This window comes from Nuphar pumila, chromosome 17 (assembly GCF_984573655.1).
Source record: "Nuphar pumila chromosome 17, dmNupPumi1.hap1.1, whole genome shotgun sequence".
Lineage (NCBI taxonomy): Eukaryota > Viridiplantae > Streptophyta > Magnoliopsida > Nymphaeales > Nymphaeaceae > Nuphar > Nuphar pumila.
In genome coordinates this window covers 83,301,977-83,320,791 of record NC_143265.1, presented here as the reverse complement: position 1 = coordinate 83,320,791, position 18,815 = coordinate 83,301,977, and the positions used below count along the sequence as shown (strand labels likewise).

The 18,815-nt window shown below is 40.2% G+C and overlaps 1 pseudogene across 1 annotated transcript; it reads right to left on the bottom strand.

Moving 5' to 3' along the window:
- Positions 1-1,165: 1,165 nt before the first annotated feature.
- On the bottom strand, positions 1,166-17,656 carry LOC149812543 (vanillin synthase, chloroplastic-like; annotated as a pseudogene). Its single transcript, XR_016428501.1, has 8 exons — positions 17,652-17,656; positions 17,477-17,609; positions 4,959-5,032; positions 4,705-4,872; positions 2,470-2,562; positions 2,116-2,247; positions 1,304-1,439; positions 1,166-1,206 (listed from the first exon to the last, which is right to left on the bottom strand). The product of XR_016428501.1 is annotated as a vanillin synthase, chloroplastic-like (transcript).
- Positions 17,657-18,815: the final 1,159 nt, after the last annotated feature.

Sequence of the window (18,815 nt, the reverse complement as noted above, 5' to 3'; positions counted from 1 at the left end):
CCACTTTCATGTCTTCCATCCCTGTTCCAAACAGGGCGAGGCCGAATGGGCTCGTTTCCCCTGGTCCACTGCCATCCCTAACAGCCAATACATTCTTAAAAAAACGGTGATACTTTTGAAACAGTGTTTGTTTTAAAAAATGTCACATTTTTATTCGATATTAATGCAATAGAAACACTGTTTTAATATTATTATATGGTATATTTTTCCTTACATTTTTGTATTATTTTCTGTTTATATTTGCTGGTAATTTCCCAAGTCCCTTGCAAAAAATAAACTTTTAATTTATTGCGGGATTTTCCTCTTCGAGATTTTACTAAAGAGTGAGATTTGCGACACTGCAAAATTTATAAAACTGTTTTTCTTGATTTTTTGTTGATAAAAATGTAAAAGCATGGTCCTGGCTGTTGGATTCCAACATGGATTCAATTACTAGAATCCATGTTGGAATCCAACAGCCAGGACTAATAGGCAGTTGGTACACATTCTTGCTCTAATACATGGCCCTTAACGAATATATCTTAGAATTAATGCGCAGATCCAAGTTGGATCCCACTAATATCTGTTCAGTTTGAAAACCCTAGTGTTTAAACTTCAAATTTGAAAATAATATCATGCTTCTTTTGATATCCAAATGCATTGTTTGAGTACACTGGCTTTTTGAAAGAACAAAGAGCCAAATAGATCTAGTATGATGGTGAATTTTGTTATCCACAAAGGACTAACCATGTCTATTCGGTGATCAGGATTGCAAGTTTTTTAAGTGGATGGATCAACCAGATTTTAGCTTCTTTGGAGGTGGAGGTAACCCATATGAACTATTGAATCAGGTCAAGGAGACCCAACCAGCCGGCTAATGCAAGCCTAGGTCATGAAATGTATTGACTCAAACAGCTAAACAGAAGTGGACGAACTCACACAAGCTTGACAGAAATACGACTCGTCTGGTTATGCATAAACGAAGCTCTCATCATCATCTTACCCATAGAATCACATTATTTCATTTGACATTTCTTCGCCATGGATTTGAGGCTACAAGTTCCATCCTAAGACTTAGATGGCAAATTAAACCATTGGTTAATTAACACCCATCTAAGAATTACATTTCGCGTAAAGCAGGACATTGTATCTGCTATGCAGACCATCTGCCGTCCAGTTCTCAATTTTACACGTCAACAATCGGGTAGGAAGCACAAGTTGCAATACCTGTAACAACGTCCGAATCAGACTTACAACATGGATGAGCTTGCAAACTAAACCATACAGAGAAAACAGAACATGAGAGAGAGAGAGAGAGACTCACCACACATATTCTTTCCCAATTCCATCTTGAAGTAGCCATCAACTCCCCAATCTTTTCCCCAAGAATTCTTGATTAGCCAATATGGAGTTCCATTCTCTACCCCATAGCCAACAGCCAAAACAGCGTGATTTACATCCTGCCATCAAAATTTCAAGTTGTTGTAAGTATGGCGTCATGTTTGCAAAACAAGCAGGATTTGAGTTTGTTATGAAAATCATAACCAAGAAACTAAGCAAACGACAAGATAAATAGAGGAAGAGATAAGAAGACACGAGATTTACCTGGCTCGACACTCAGGCAGTGCATCTTACATTGCTTATGTACAACTGATTTATTTCTAGCATAAGTCTATGACAACCGTGATAAATTGACGACAGTAACACCACAATAGTTTTTCCTGTTAATATTTTTCATTTGTCACCCTAGCAGTTATATCTTTATCTGGCTGTCAAAGGGGTGCTGTCATGAACTCTGTTGTGGGTGTCTTGAATTTTGAACCTGCTCCAAAAATATTTCGGTGACCGTGCATTGAGATTTCCAATGGGGTTTGTGGTGGTAAGGAGGGATCAGGCCCGAGACCAGATAATTTTGTAATTTTCCTCTTTTTTGTACTGGCTAAGGTTTTATGCCCTTTGTTATGTTTATGGCTCCTTTTGAGAGTTGGGGGTATGAGAGTTTTGACTGTGTTGGAGAGAGCTTTGTATCTCGCCAATGGTTTTTCCTTGCATTTGCAAGTGAATTTATTGCTCCTCCTTCACCCATGGCATATATCTGGATTAACAACAAAACAATAGCACTGATAGGAAGTTTACCATGGGGCTGCTGCCGCAAGTGGTGCTGGTGTAGACTCCCCCTTTGTAAAACGGGAAACCACTAACCACCTCAAATGCAACACTGACAGGCCGAACAACTCCAACTGCATGCTTCAGTTCATCTTCGGCACCCTGATCAACCACAAAATTCTGTATTAGATTTCTTGTAGTACACTAATTACTTGGCCTAAACTAAGGACAGATGAAATATGCCGCTGATGTTGGACTGCCGTACTTGAGGCAGATTCTTCATGCTAGGAGTCACAAAGGAAACAATCCCTTCAGTGATGTGGGAGATGATAAAGCATTTTGTATAAAAATTGACATAGTAAAACAGACCATCGAAGATACTACCAGAGTAATGTTACTAGAGTCGGCAACTTTCACTCCCACGTTGTTTGATGTAAATTTACACTCAGCCATCACGGCCACTGTAGGGATAAGATTCTTTCAACCAGAGTTACCGGAAACGCCTATGGTATAGGGGAAGCGCGCTTCCTCGAAATGCATTTCGGAAGCGCAAAATGCGGCACTTCCGAAATGCATGGGGAAGCGCATATTCAATTGAGGAAGCGCGTCTTCCTTTAAAGGGGGACGCGTACCCCTTTAAAGGGGGACGCATACCCCTTTAAAGGGATACATGCTTCCTATTAAAGGGGTACGCATTTTCCTTTAAAGGAAGATGCGTATCCCGATAAAAAAAGATGCGTACCCCTTTAACGGGAGACGTGTTCGAGATGCTTAATTTAGAAAGATGAATTTGCCCTTTAAAAAAATTTAACACGTAAAACCCTTTTTTACTAAGGGTAAAATGGGTATTTTATAAAACTCATGAAAAAACAAAACCGAAAGGGGCTTAGGGTTTTGTTTTTCACGTATCATCTTCTCTCTCTCTCTCTCTAGAGTTTTCGGCAACCTCTGAGTTTCGAATTCCGGCGATGAATCTTTTCAGGTACTCTCTCTCTCTCTCTCTCTCTCTCTCTCTCTCTCTCTCTCTCTCTCTCTCTCTCTCTCTTCTCTCACCCTCTCTCTCTCTCATATGTGCATGCCTAGGCAATCAGACATATGGCAATGTGTGTCTGTAGACTTTGCACATGCTTCTATTTGTGTTCATGGACATGAATGTTTATATTTGCTTTGTGAAGTGGATGATGATAAAATGAATCAAATGTGTTGATCCTGCAGTAGCTTTATCGATTGGCAAGGTTACTGTTGTGGCAAAATCTGTCACAATTAGAAAAAAAATATTGGGGGAAGCGCTGCCCCCCTATAACCCTCTGCCAGAGGCGGACCCCCTAGACCCCCGCCCATTGAACGTGCAGCGGGACCTGCGCCGGAGGGAGGCTCCACAACTCATCACTCACTTGTACAACAGCAATCTTTAATAATGATTTTCTCAACCCCACAACTGTGGAGGAGAATGCCATCACAGCTGGTCCTACGAGGAATCTTGTTGCCATGGTTGTAGCTGTCATTCGTTTCCCACATGCTGCAACCTTGGGCTGAGATGCCATAAAAAAACCTGCCAGCATATGCTCTCAAATAATGATTGAACTAAGATGGATCTTATGCTCATGAACTTGCCCAGAAACTCACCTAGGCTGAACATGGCCATGCCAAGGCCTCCGTCTGATTATGCTTTGGCATTGCTACATCTAACCTGCAATTATTCTTACCTGAAATCAGTATATGGGACAAAATTTCTATTTAGATTCACTAAGTTGTCTTCAAAGTAGAGAAATATCAGAAGGTTAGCTTCTTGATGCCTGATTTTTCCTTGTTCATGGAAAAACTAATATTTGACGAAGATCAATGCCCAAATAAGACAGAATATGCTGGAATAAGTATTGGGGTTTCTAGAAAGCTTTTTCATCACCATCACTAAAACAAGTCTTGCACTGATCTTTCTTGAATTTGTGACATTGCTCATCTTTGATTACGTGCTCTTTGATCATCAATTTCACCTTTAGAAGAATACAATCACATAATAATGTGAATAATCTATGTACACAGAAGAAAGCGGACTCATGATATTGCAAAAATACAACTTGATGATGATGTATAGTTATTGCAATCATGATCTTGCATTTTGCTTGTAGTTAGCAGTATGTTTTTTTCTCTAGTCACAAACTCACACACAAGCCAACTTTGTTTGTTCTTTTCCTTTGTTTAAAGCATAGTCACTTATATTAGTCTCTAGACATTATAAGTTAGTGAATAATCTTGGAAAATTTCACTTTAAATTCGAAGAAATATGAAATATAACATTAAAAATAAGACGGGATTTTTCTTTTGGCAAAAGATAAAGGAAGAAGTGTTTAAAATGTATGTGATAAAATAAAAATATATAATTACATTTTCGCTTCCCTTTCGATTCGTATTCACTTCCCTTTCGCTTCTCATTTGAATCATATGTCGCTTCATTCTTCGCTTCTTAGGTCGCTTCCAGTTCGCTTAATAGGTCGCTTTCGAGACGCTTCCCGGTTAGCTCCTAAGTCGTCCCACGCTTCCCGCTTCCTAAAATTTTAAAAGTGCCTCGCTTCCCGCTTCCGCTTCCCAATCCCCGCTCCTGCTTCCTCGACTAGCAACTCTGATCAAGACCACCATTGTACTTTATGTATTCAAATGCCTGAGATGGCAGTCCTCCATGGCAACCAAAGTTGTTGAAAGTCTGCACAGTCAACAAGCTGCTGCTCGGATAGGGAAATATTCTTCCCTGTGGCCTGTGCATAAGCTGCTTCAAGAGCTCCTGTAGTGCTGCAATTCATTTCCAAAGAAATTAAGAGTTACTCGAGTCATACATTTAAAAACAAGCCTCATGTCCATGTAGCATGTTAGTATACCTAAATGTCCAACAGGAACCACAATGGCCTTGATTTTTCACTGGGCTCACTATGCCACTCTCCCTCCAGTCTTTCTGCAACAAAAGATGAAGTAAAAAAACACCAATAAGAGACTGATAACAAATATTTCATACTAGTTGTACTATGAGATAGACAGAATCCACTGGTCGTTTATGCACAAAAACGAATACTAATAGTATATAAATACGCCATAGCCTATAACTAACATCAATTCCATTGGCACCATCCATCTTATTCTCTGTAATGAGAGCAACTGGTGCCACAGTTTCCTTAACATGATTGTAATGGAAACAGACCTAAAGTCATTTCAAACGGAGCATAGGGGCGATGTCGCCTGATTCCCGGACCTAGCAGCAGATGCCTGGGCCAGGCCTGAATTCAGACAGACTGGACTGGACTCTTCTTTGTATGAGCTGCTACCACACACTCAGACAGGAAGATCTCCCATGTCCTGGACTGGACAAATACGTAGAGATCTTCGTGAGCAGAAGATCTTCAGTGACCCGTCACTGAAGGAGGTGGGCTTTTGGATTGCCCGTGCAGTTGTACTTGGGGAAACTTGGTGGCGTATAGCCTGGATGGGCCGAGGTCAAAAGGCAAACTTCCGTCTGTGGGCCTAGCGATTTGAGCTTGGAGGTGTCCTAGCTGTGGGGGTCGAGGGGATTTGGAAAACTGGTTTGAGGATGGAGGGTGAATCCCTGCTGACGCACTAGTAGGGGTGGCAATTGGGTCGGGTCGGGTTGGCGGGTCAGAATACCTCAACACGAACACGACCCATTTATTAAACGGGGCGGATGTGGAAAACACGAACACGACCCATTTATTAAACGGGTAACCCGACCCGACATGATTAACCCGTTTAATAAACGGGTCGGGTCGACACGACACGATTACACGATATGGCGACCCATTTATTAAACGGGTCGACCCGATAACATAGACATGATAACCGACCCGAGTAACCCGAATAACCTGTCTAACCCGAATAACACAATTAGTGAAAACTGAAAAAAAAAGATAAAATTTTCTTTTACAGCATATATATATATATAGGAAAAAGGAAAAAATATTAAGGGGAAAGGGGTTTAGATAATAGCCCGTTTTTGTTTTCCGATTATTGACACCCTCTGTTGACGGTCACCGAAAATCCGGTGAACAAAGGAATCCAGGTGACTGCTCTAGGGTGTTCCCTAAATACATTAAAGAAAAAAGAAACAGGAAAAACAAAATAGAGTTAGTGGTCACCAGAGGCCGCCGTGTGTTTTCCCGGCTTGCAAATATTCTTGCTCATTGTTTTTATGCAGTGAGAGTCACCAAAATCCCCTTTAAATCAAAGATCAAACTAAGAAGAAGAAAACCCCTCTTTTGAGAAGAAGGAAACAGCGAGAAGAAGGGTCAGAGACCCTTCTCGCCAAAATTTTCAGGACATCTCGAGGGATAGGGAGTCTAACGGCAACACTCGATGGAAGGTCCAGCTTGAATCGTCGGAGATCACCCATCTCATCGCCGGAAAAGCCCCAAACGTGTTGTGAAAGCTGAATCGGCTCGATCAACACCCACTAAGGCATCGATCGAGACCTATAGTGGTTGGACTCCATCGCCGGCTGACTGGGGCGAACTCCACCGGTGTATCGTCGCCAAAACTTGCAACAGTGTTTTTGAGAATAGGTGAGGGTTTAACCCTCTTCGGTTTTCAGAGAAGAGAAAGGGTAGAGAGTACCAACATTAACATAAAACCCTAACTCCTAACTTTAACGTTAACACTACTCTCGTAGGGTTAGAAGTTAATATATATATATATATATATATATATATATATATATATATATATATATATAAATGGGTTGCGGGTTGACGGGTTCGTGTAAACAGGTTGACCCGCCTGCCTAACCCGTTTATTAAACGGGTCAAACGGGTTGGCGGGTTGGCATACCCCTAACACGAACCCGACCCGTTTAATAAACGGGTTAGGCGGGTCGACCCATTTACGACACGAACCCGTTTAAGCCAAACCCTAATCCGGCTAAGAAGCGAGTTGGCGGGTCGGGTCAGATTTTGGCACCCCTACGCACTAGGACGAGCTGCTAAATTCAATCTTTAAACATAAGGTCGTGCACAGAGCAGGAGAGAAGATTCATTACCCACTAAATTGATAAATCAAGGTGTAAGTGTTAAGCATAAGAAAAAATGACAAATTATACATGAAAGAATATTTTGAATATTGTTTCAGGAAGTACGACATCGTTGAGCTTGTGAGTTCCCGTGGTGGCAGAACAATTTTGAGATTTTGAGATGCTCCCAAGTGGTGACTCTTGAATTCCTCCCAACTCAAATCAGCAAATTCTGCATTAGAACAAAGCTTGAAATTGATTACATAAGCAGTAGAAATAGGAGCAGTGAAACCAATAGTAAGAGGTGTTGGATTAACCACCACGATTTTCGTGGTGGTTATCCACGATGTGGATTCATCCCCACATCTAGAATGATTGCTTCCGATAAACCAGCATGGGATAAAGGGAGAATGGTTATGCAAACCGTTCCCATCCCGTGCCCTATAAATCAGAGGGTATCATGAGCAACCCTCATCAAGTAAAAGCGTGAGTAACCTGCTAAGAGAGGGAAGAGGTCTACTCATCGGCTGCATTTGAAAGCCTGCGTTCGTGGTGGCTGCAGCCCGGCTGAGCAGAGAAATTCTCCTTGTTGCCTGATCGCTCACCACCGGACTGACACCGTTTCTCCTTTGCTCCAGTCAACTCCACCATCTGCAAGAGCAGAGTCGACTCCACCATCTGCAAGAGCAGCCTGTCAATGGCTGCCTCAGGTACGCAACATCTCCCTACTGAACTATGTTTACATAACAGCCATTGTGCTTTTCTGTCACAGTGCAGGGTCACCGCTACAGGGAAGCTGACCTCCAACTTCGGAACCCAACATTGGGTTATGGGCCCACACCCCGCATCCGTTGCGCGGGGTGTGTCCTGGTCGTCCGGCTATGCAGATCACCGTGGGGAGACGCTGCAACTGGTCGCCGGCACCAGCGACTGTCGCTGTAGGGCGACAAAAAAAAAAGGGCTCACCTTTGTTTTGGGGGTTTTCAATCGGGCAGGGTGCGTCGGCTGCCCCGTTGTGGCATATTCTCCATCTGGTGCTGCAGAACCGATGCTACTGTCACCGACGACTATCGAGTCACCGGAGCACGGCAACAGGCCTGACAGAGGTTGTTTTTTCACCCCACTGTCAAAAGCTAGTGACCGTTGGGTCACTGGCGGTGGTGGCATCTCCTCTTTTGCCTTCGGATCACCGACAATCGTTGAATTACCGGACATTGGGGTCGACGATGCACGACGGCGTTCCTCCTCAGAGAAGAAAAGCAAAATAGGGTTTTAAAAACCCTATTTCGTATTTTCAGTCCCTTTTAAAGGTTTCGGGTCGGATTCAATCCCCGACCCGTCCCACCCGAATCCGATCCATAAAGTTATCTGGATCGGATTCTGGATTCAGATGAGGGACCCGTTCTGTTTCGACCCATGATCCATAGACCTTTGGATCTGGATCGGGTCAATGTTATGATCTGATCCATATTACTCGATTCGATCCATAAAAGGCCCTTTGGATCAGATACAGTTCTTGGGTAATGGATCCGAAGTCCTTTTGACCTTGACCCATTGTGTTTTAGGATTCGGATTAGGTCTGAGAGGTTCATTTTGGATCTCCCTCGAACCGCAACCGATCCGTTAAGAACTTTTGGATCGGATTACAGTTCAGACCTGGATCTGATGCCATGATGATAATCTGGGTTGGATCCAAATACAGATCTTCGGGTCTCAGGTCCCAAATCCAAATAATGTTCTCTGGATCGAATCCGGGTAATCCAGATCTAGTTCTTTCATTAGTAGATCCAGAATCCAGTTAAAATCAGATTATACAGTTCTGGATCAGCTTGATAGAACCGATCCAAATGGCCTATAACAGAGACCGAACCAGTTCAACTGGTTTGGCCTGTTTCTGTACCAATCCGGATCTCTCTGGAACCGGTTCTCAGACAACTGAGATCGATTCACTGTTGGAGAGATCGGTTCTCAGTATTATAGACCTAGTTCGGTACATTTTGAACCAATTCAGAGCATTATTTGATCGGTTTATACAATTTTTAGACCGATTCGTGGGTCATATGACCGGTTCATCCAGTTTTCAAACCGGTTCGTGGGTCATATGACTGGTTCATTCAGTTTTCAGACTGGTTCGTGGGTCATATGACTGGTTCATTCAATTTTTGGACCGGTTCATAGGTAATATGATCGGTTCATCCAGTTTTTGGACCGATTCATGGGTCATATAATCGGTTCATCCAGTTTTGAACCATTTCAAGGTATTGTTTCATATTAGCATTAAGGATAGTTAAATGACTTAGTGTATTCACGTCACCAAAGTGACTGAATACACGTATGTCATCAAAGAATTTCAATACTATCATTCAGTTTAAGCCGATATAAACATTGTACTTAGATTCGTGAAACGATAAACGACCCAAAGGTAGTTTTATCGTATTTGAAATTTAAGTAGGGTAGAATAAGGTAAATGTGTCAAGATACATCATACATGTGTATCCAAAGGCACCTTATGTCGATTGTCTAACTTCACAAGAACCTTAGTTTTACCGAATATGGTCGGTAGGCGAAGTAGTTTCGCGTGTCGGAGTTCTTACCAAAGTAGGACTCCGATGACCCCATTCGTTTGCCTAGAAATAAGCATATTAAGGGTCTTTATTCTTTTGCTTTTTCCATTAAAGTTTTAGTCTCGTACAAATGCTTCTTGATACATGTCTTTTGTCATGCAGTTTCTAGTACTGTGATTTTAAATGACTCTAGCTGTATACCTTTTCTAGATAGAACAAATTTTAGTGATTGGAAAAAGACTGTACTTTTTATATTAGATTATATGGATCTGGATCTAACCCTAAGGATAGAAGAACCTGCTGCTCTAACTGATCAAAGCACTATTGATCAAAAGACTGTTTTTGAGAAGTGGGAGCACTCAAATAGACTTAGCTTGTTGCTTTTGCAATCTAAGGTGGCTAAGAATGTTAGTAGTGTCATACCATAATGCAGAACAATTAGAGAGTTTTTAAGTGCTATTGAAGCACAATTTGTGAGTTCAAACAAGGCCAGAGTCAATACCCTGATGTCTAAACTCATATCTATGAAATATACTAGAGGGAAAAACATTTGCCAGCACATTTTGAAAATGAGGAACATAATGTCTCAGCTAAATGACATGAAGTTCACCATCTCTGATTCTTTCCTAGTGCATTTAGTTCTAACGTCCTTACCCTTAGAGTACGAACCTTTCAAAATGTCTTACAACACACATAATAATGAATGGACGTTCAATGAACTTATGTTAAAGTGTGTTGAAGAAGAAAAAATGTTGAAAGGGGAGAAGGTGCAGAGTGCACATATGACTTCTCATGCATTCAAGGTAGGACCAAGGAAGAATACATTTAAGAGAAATGCTAGGAAAAAGAGAACAAAGGATAAGACATTCCAAGGCAAATAATCTGACTCTGATCCCATAAAGTGCTTTTGCAAGAAGAAGGGACACAGGAAGATAGATTGCATAAAGTACAAAAAGTGGTTGAAAAAAAAATAATTTGTCATTTGTTTCTCATGAATGTAATTTATTACAAATTCCTGAAAATAACTGGTGGATTGATTATGGTGCTACTGTTCATATTTTCAACTGTCTACAGTTGTTCCTGAGCAGAAGGGAACCAACAATGCATGAGAAGAACATCTATTCGGGAAACAAGATGCGTTCATATGTGAAGGGTGTTAAAACCTGCAGGATTACACTAGATACAGGCGTAGTTTTGGATCTTCATGATGTCTTTTATATTTCATCATATAATAGAAACTTAATTTCAATTTCAAAATTGGATAAATTTGGATATTGTTTTAAGTTTAAAAATTCCAAATTATTTATTTATAGAAATTCAATTGAAATTGGTTCTGCATCAGTTTATGATACGTGAAGATCCAAACTCAGGAGTCTCTGACTTCTAAATACGCATTGGTTGAAAATAAACGTAGCTTGATAAATGATAAATCTTACATGCTTTGGCATCAAAGGTTGGGCCATATCTCTGAAAAGAGAATAAAGAGACTCGTAAATAAAGGGATCTTGAAATCTCTAGATTTTACCGACAATGACCCATGTATTGATTGCATAAAGGTTAAGCATATAAACACATATAAAAAGGGTGTCAAACTCAGTAGTGAGATATTAAAGATAGTTCACACAGATGTATGTGGACCTTTTTTTCCCTGTTACAAACAACAACAACAACAACAAACAACAACAACAACTACGCCTTCATCCCAAAACAATTGGGGTCAGCGATATGAACCAAAAAAGAAATTCATTTTGGGTCTTCCACATGAATCCTTTTCCTCCAATCATTTCTATCCAACGCCATGTCCTCGGTGAGGTTCAAAGCATTCATATCCTTTCCTATCATCTCCATCCAAGTCTTCCTAGGCCTACCCCGACCTCTTTTAACTAATATATTTTCCCATTTCTCCAACCTTCTAACCGGAGCATCATTAGGCCTTCGCCGAATATGTCCAAACCACCGTAAACGATTCTCTCGCATCTTATTTTCAATGGGTGCAACACCTACCTTCTTACGTATCTCTTCGTTCCGAATCTTATCTTTTATTGTATTTCCACACATCCATCTAAGCATCCGCATCTCAGCTACACTCATTTTTTGAATATGATGTCTCTTGGCAGCCCAACATTCCGTACCATATAGTAAAGCGGGTCTAATAGTCGTCCTATAAAACTTTCCCTTCAACCGCAATGGCATTCTACGATCGCACAACACTCCAGTAGCACTTTTCCATTTCATCCACCCAACCTTTATCCTATGATTTACATCTCCATCAATTTCTCCATACTTTTGAATGATGGATCCCAAATATTTGAAATAATCATTCACCGGTATATCTTGCTCACCAAGCTTCACTACACTCCCATCACTACTTCGTTGCTTACTAAACCGACATTCCATATATTCAGTCTTACTCTTACTCAACTTAAAACCTCTAGCTTCCAATGTCAGTCTCCATAATTCTAACTTAGCATTAACCCCAGCTCTAGACTCATCAATCAAAACAATATCATCAGCAAACAACATACACCACGGTACATTTTCTTGAATTGATCTCGTAATCTCATCCATCACTATCGCAAATAGGAAAGGGCTTAAAGCAGATCCTTGATGTAACCCAACCGTTATCGGAAAATTGGTTGTCACCCCTCCACAAGTACGGACATTGGTTACTACTCCTTCATACATATCTTTAATTATACTAATGTACTTGAGAGAAACACCTTTCTTCATCATTGTCCACCAGAGAACGTCCCTAGGTACTCTATCGTATGCCTTCTCTAAATCAATAAAAACCATATGCAAATCTTTGTTCCTCTCTCTATATCTTTCAATAAGTTGTCTAAGAAGATGTATAGCTTCCATAGTTGATCTTCCAGGCATAAAACCAAATTGATTCTCCGATATCATGACAACCTTCCTCAACCTAGACTCAATCACCCTCTCCCAAAGTTTCATAGTATGACTCATGAGTTTTATACCACGATAGTTTGTGCAATCTTGTATATCACCCTTATTCTTATATAAAGGCACCAAAGTACTCTTCCTCCACTCATTAGGCATCTTATTTGTTCGCCAAATCAAGTTAAAAAGATTTGTCAACCATTCTAAACCTTTCTCTCCCAAGCATTTCCAAGCCTCGATAGGTATACCATCTGGGCCAACTGCCCTTCTTGATTTCATTTTCTTCAAAGCCTCTGCAATTTCTTTCTTTTGAATCTTGCGCATGAAGTCACGATTTATCTCATGAAAAGGAATGGAGAAGTCTCCAAGATCTTGAGCATGACTATCATTAAATAGCTTATCAAAATAATCTTTCCATCTCTCCTTAATCTCCTCATCTTTGACTAAAACCCTTTGCGTTTCATCTTTGATACATCTAACCATACCCAAATCCTTCGATTTCCTATCTCTCATCTTTGCAAGCCTATAAATATCCTTCTCGCCTTCTTTGGTATCCAACTTGTCATAAACCTCCTTATATACCTTAGCCCTCGCGTTTCGAACAACTTTTTTAGCTTCCTTCTTTGCTATCATATACTTCTCCAAATTCTCATTATCACGACTCTTACTTAGATTTCTATAACACTCTCTTTTAACCTTAATAGCTAATTTGACATCCTCGTTCCACCATGATGTATCCTTACCTAGTGGTGCACCGCCTTTAGACTCACCCAATACCTCCTTAGCTACTTTTCTCATACCACCCGCTATCTTATTCCACATTGATTCTGAATCCTCCTCGAGACACCAATCAACTTCCTTAACTACCTGCTCTACAAACATTCCTTGTTTAGCTCCTTTCAGTGCCCACCACTTAATTCTAGGATCTATCCTATGTCTATCCCTTTTGCGGCATTGTCTAATTCTAAGATCTAAAATTAAGACTCTATGTTGTGTAGCTACACTTTCTCCTGGTATAACCTTACAATCGATGCAACAACCCCTATCTCTCTTTCTAAGTAGGAAAAAATCTATCTGACTCGTATTAACCCCACTTTTAAATGTTACTAGGTGAGACTCCCTCTTCATAAACCAAGTGTTTGCTAAGATCATATCATAGGACAAACAAAAATCTAAAATCCTTTCTCCACTTTCATTTCTTTCTCCTATACCATAGCCTCCATGGATATTCTCAAATCCATCCCTACTAATGCCTACATGTCCATTAAGGTCACCGCCGATGAAAAGCTTTTCTCCATAAGATGTCTCTTGTACTACTCCATCTAAATCTTCCCAAAATTGATGCTTAATGGAATCATCTAAACCTACTTGAGGTGCATAAACACTAATAATATTAATAATATCCATACCTAATATTAATTTAATAAGTAAAATTCTATCACCCTTCCTACGGACCTCAACTACATTATCTATAAACTGACGACTCATAACAATCCCTACTCCATTCCTATTCCTATTTATTCCTGTATACCAAATCTTATATCCCCAAGGTTCTATCACTTTAGCTTTCTCACCTACCCATTTGGTCTCTTGAAGACATAAAATATCAATCTTTCTCCTACACATAACATCTACTAACTCTACCAACTTACCAGTTAAAGACCCTATGTTCCAAGTGGCTAACCTAATTTTATGGTCTTGGACTAACTTCTTTACCCCCACCCGTCCAACAAAGTGAGGGAACCCTTGCCTATTTGACACCACACCCGGGCGCCGGTGTGACGCGTCGCTTCTGGGCGACGACCTAGCAACCCTTGCACATTTATCACTGCCTCCGGGCCTAGAGAGTACAGCGCGTCGCTTAGTAGGGAACGCCCCAACGAAATTCTCATATTGGTTCATTTTCATAGGATATGACAAAGTTTTTATGCTGGCTGTCACAGGCCTACCGCAACCCTCCTCCTTTATCCGGGCTTGGGACCGGCAGTGTATAACTACACAGGCGGAGTTACACAGGCAAAAAATATTTTGTCACATTTATTGATGATTATTCTCGGTATATGTATCTCTACTTGATCTTTAAAAAATCTGATATTTTTCAGATATTTAAAGAGTTTAAGAAAGAAGTAGAGAAACAAACCGATAAAGTTATTAAAATAGTCAGGTCTGATAGAGGTGGCGAATATTATGGTAGGTTTACTGAGATGGGGCAAAAAGAAGGACCATTAACGTGATTTCTCAAAGAGAAAGGCATTGTGCCTCAATATACCATGCCTGGTAGTGTCTATCAGAATTGTATAGCTGAAAGGAGAAATCGAATGCTTAAGGAAATTGTCAGAGCTATATTGAATTATTTATCACTCCCCATTAAGTTGTGGGGTGAAGCCTTAAGGACAAATGTGCATATTTTAAATAAGGTACCTACAAAATCTGTGTCTAAAACTCCTTATGAGTTATGGACAAGTAGGAAATCATCTGTCTTATATGCACATATGGGGATGTCCTGCAGAGGCTAAGTTGTATAACCCCCACATTAAAGTCTTTGATCCAAGAACAACCAGTGGATATTTCATTGGTTTTCCAAAAAGATCAAAATGGTACAAGTTTTATTGTTCATCTCACTTACCACATATTGTTGAAACGGATAAGGCAAAATTCCTAGAAGATGGTTCAGTAGGATTAAGTGCACTTCAAAACCTTGGTTTTGAGGAAGTACAGGATCTAGTTTTGTCACCTGTTAAGGAAAACATCGAAAGATACTGCATTATTATTCCTAATGATGATGTGGTTGACCATTCGGTTGTTGATACACAAATCCAAAATAAACATATTGTGGACAATGTAGAACAACACGAACAGGATGATCAGGTTTAATCTGAGCCTGAAGAACGACCTGTTTGGAGATCTACAAGAATTAGGAGATCTGTCATACATCCTGATTATGTGATGTACCTTTAGGAGCCTAGTGATTTCATAGATATGGATGATGACCCATTGACTTTTATGGAAGCTGTAAAAAATAAACAATCTACACACTGGATAGAAGTCATGAAAGAGTTAGACTCTATGGCTAAAAATCAAGTGTGGGAACTTGTCGAGTTACCTAAGGGAGTAAAGTCAGTAGGGTATAAATGGGTCTTTAAGACCAAGAAGGACTCCAAAGGTAACATAGAGAGACATAAAGTAAGATTGGTTGCTAAAGGATTCACCTAGATAAAGGGCATTGACTACAATGAGACATTTTCTCTTGTCTCAACTAAAGAGTCAATGGGGATAATTTTGGCCCTTGTAGCTCATTATGACTTCGAGTTACACCACATGAATGTAAAAACAGTGTTTCTCAACAGAGATCTGAATGAAGAGGTATATATGGATCAACCTCTTGGTTTCTCTGAAAATGATCATCTGGTTTGCAAGCTAAACAAATCAATATATAGACTTAAACAGGCCTCCCGACAGTGGTATATTAAATTTTCTCAAGTCATTATGACTTTCAGGTTTATAGAAAACATTATTGATCAATGTATATACCTTAAGGAAGGTGGAAATAAGTTCATTATATTTATGTTGTATGTGGATGACATTTTACTTATAACCAACGATATAAAGATGCTTTTAGAGACAAAATAGTTTCTTGCATCACATTTTGATATGAAAGATATGGGTAAGGTTGCTTATGTTCTTGCATTGAGATCCGTTGAGATAGAGCAAAAGGTTTTCTAGGCCTCTCCCAAAGATCCTATATAGATAAGGTGTTAAAGCGATATGGGATAGAGAATTGTTCTCCTAGTTCAACACCTATATCAAAAGGTGACAAGTTAAGCCTAAAGGATTGTCCACAGGATGATATTGACAAAGCACAGATGAGTTTGTATTCATATGCATCAGTTGTTAGTAGCTTACAGTACGTGCAGACATATTCTCGACCAGATATTTCTTTTGCAGTAGGGGTGCTTGGCAGATTTCAGTCTAACACAAATATACCTCCATTGGAAGGCTGCCAAGAAAGTCTTACGGTACTTGTAAGAGACAAAAGATTATATGTTGACGTATCATAAAGTTGATCACCTCGAGGTCATTGGCTACTCAGATGCGAACTTAGGAGAATGTCTTGATAGTAGAAAGTCTACTACTGGGCACATCTTTTTACTTGCTGGGGACGCGATCTCTTAGAGGAGTGGGAAGCAGACGACCACTGGTGCCCACACCATAAAGGCAAAATTCATATCATTGTACGAGACTACCTTACAGGCTATATGGTTAAAGAACTTTATATCACAATTAAAGGTGGTTGATTCTGTTGATAAGCCACTAAAGGTCTATTGTGATAATGAAGTTGCAGTGTCTTTTTCGAACAATAACAAAAGTACTACGTCATGTAAACATATAGAATTGAAGTATTTTGTTGTTAAAGAAAAGACGAAGAATAATTTAGTGCATATTGTTAATATTGGTATCAAAGAGATGATCGTTGATCCTCTTACTAAAGGGCTAGCACCGGGATTATATTCCGAACATGTAATAAAGATAGGCTTGTTAAACTCTTTTTGAGATATGCATATAAACAAAGTAATCACTTTCAGTTCATGATTCTCATTATTTTTTGTTGTTAATCTCATAAGGATTAAAGATTCAACTAAGGACCTATAAAATAAAATAAAAATGTCATTTTATTCATCAAGTTATTCCCATAAGGTTTTTTGGTTAAAGGGTTTATCGTCGGATTAATCACCACGATTTACATAGTGGTTATCCACGATGTGGATTCATCCCCAGATCTGAAATGATCGCTTCCGATAAACTAGCATGGGATAAAGGGAGAACGGTTATGTTCTCATCCTGTGCCCTATAAATCAGAGGGTATCATGCTCATCAAGTAAAAGTGGAGTAACCTGCTAAGAGAGGGAAGAGGTCTACTCACCGGCTGAGTTCGAAAGCCTGCGTTCATGGTGACTGCAGCTCGGTTGAGCAGAGAAATTCTCCTTGTTGCTTGATCGATCACCACCGGATTGACAGTGTTTCTCTGACAATGTTTCTCTTCTCGACTCCACCATCTGCAACAAACAGCAGCCTGTCAATGGCTGCCTCAGGTACACAGCATCTTTCTGCTGAACTGTGTTTACAAAACAGCCGTTGTGCTTTTATCTCACAGTACAGGGTCACCGCTACAGGGAAGCCGACCTCCGACTTTAGAACCCAACAAGAGGCTTACTGTTGCCATTGGTTGAGTGGATGAGCTCAAAGTTTTTCACGAAAACACCAAATCTATGCTTGATCTCCTTCGTGGAAGCATCTGTTTCCATATCTTCACCACCCACAAAAAAGAAGAAAAAAAAGACAAACGGGTTACTAAGACAATATTATTACAGAAACAGAAACCAAAAACACAGAGAGAGGACATATGATTTTAACCGTTCGCTCAGAGAGAGAGAGAGAGAGAGAAGAAGAAGAAATACCAACAAAAAGGAAATGGCTAAACAACAATTGATCCGGTAAAATTACAAAAACGTGAAAAGGGCAATCCAGCAATGAATTAAAACCGCCAAATTCGGTCTCTGTTCATAGATTTCATCATGCAAATTTTGCGATAGATCCAAATATCCACTTTTTTCTTTCTTTCTTTTTTGCTCAAATCTAGCGAACCACTCGAATGTAAAGGACCAATCCTCAAAAGGGTTTCTCTTTCCCTTTTACGATCCCCCAAAAAATCGTCCAAAACCACAGACAGAGACGTGAAACTCCCTAAAAAAAAGTAGCAGAAAAAGAAGAGCTAAAAAAAGGGCCACCGATCTTTCACCTCTTTGCGAAGCGTGAGAACTCGATAACGTGTCGTGTGTTGCCTAAGATTCGCAGCAAGTGAGCGTCTATATCATGAATCAAGTCGGTGACCATCTGAATATGGCTCTCACCATCGTCCACGAGAGACCTGGCGTTTGTCAAGGCCACAAGGACGGCCAAGACCAGCACAGAGACGGCAGTCGAGCGAGCCATTAGGAAGTGAGGATCTCCGGCAACCAAGGGAATGTTAGATTGGGGAAGGAGACACTGAAACCCCGGTCCACAACCTCCTCTTTATTAGTCCAGGTGTTAGGTTCGTTGGGCTCGTATAACATTCCTCTCTTTATGTAAATTTGTTGCCTTCGTTAACCATGATTGATTTTTTTATAAGGGATTAGTTTTGTCATTGTTTTTCTTTCATGAACTTTTTTGTTTTAATCTAACCATACGTATGTGATCTACATTATTTGTTTTATAAGAAC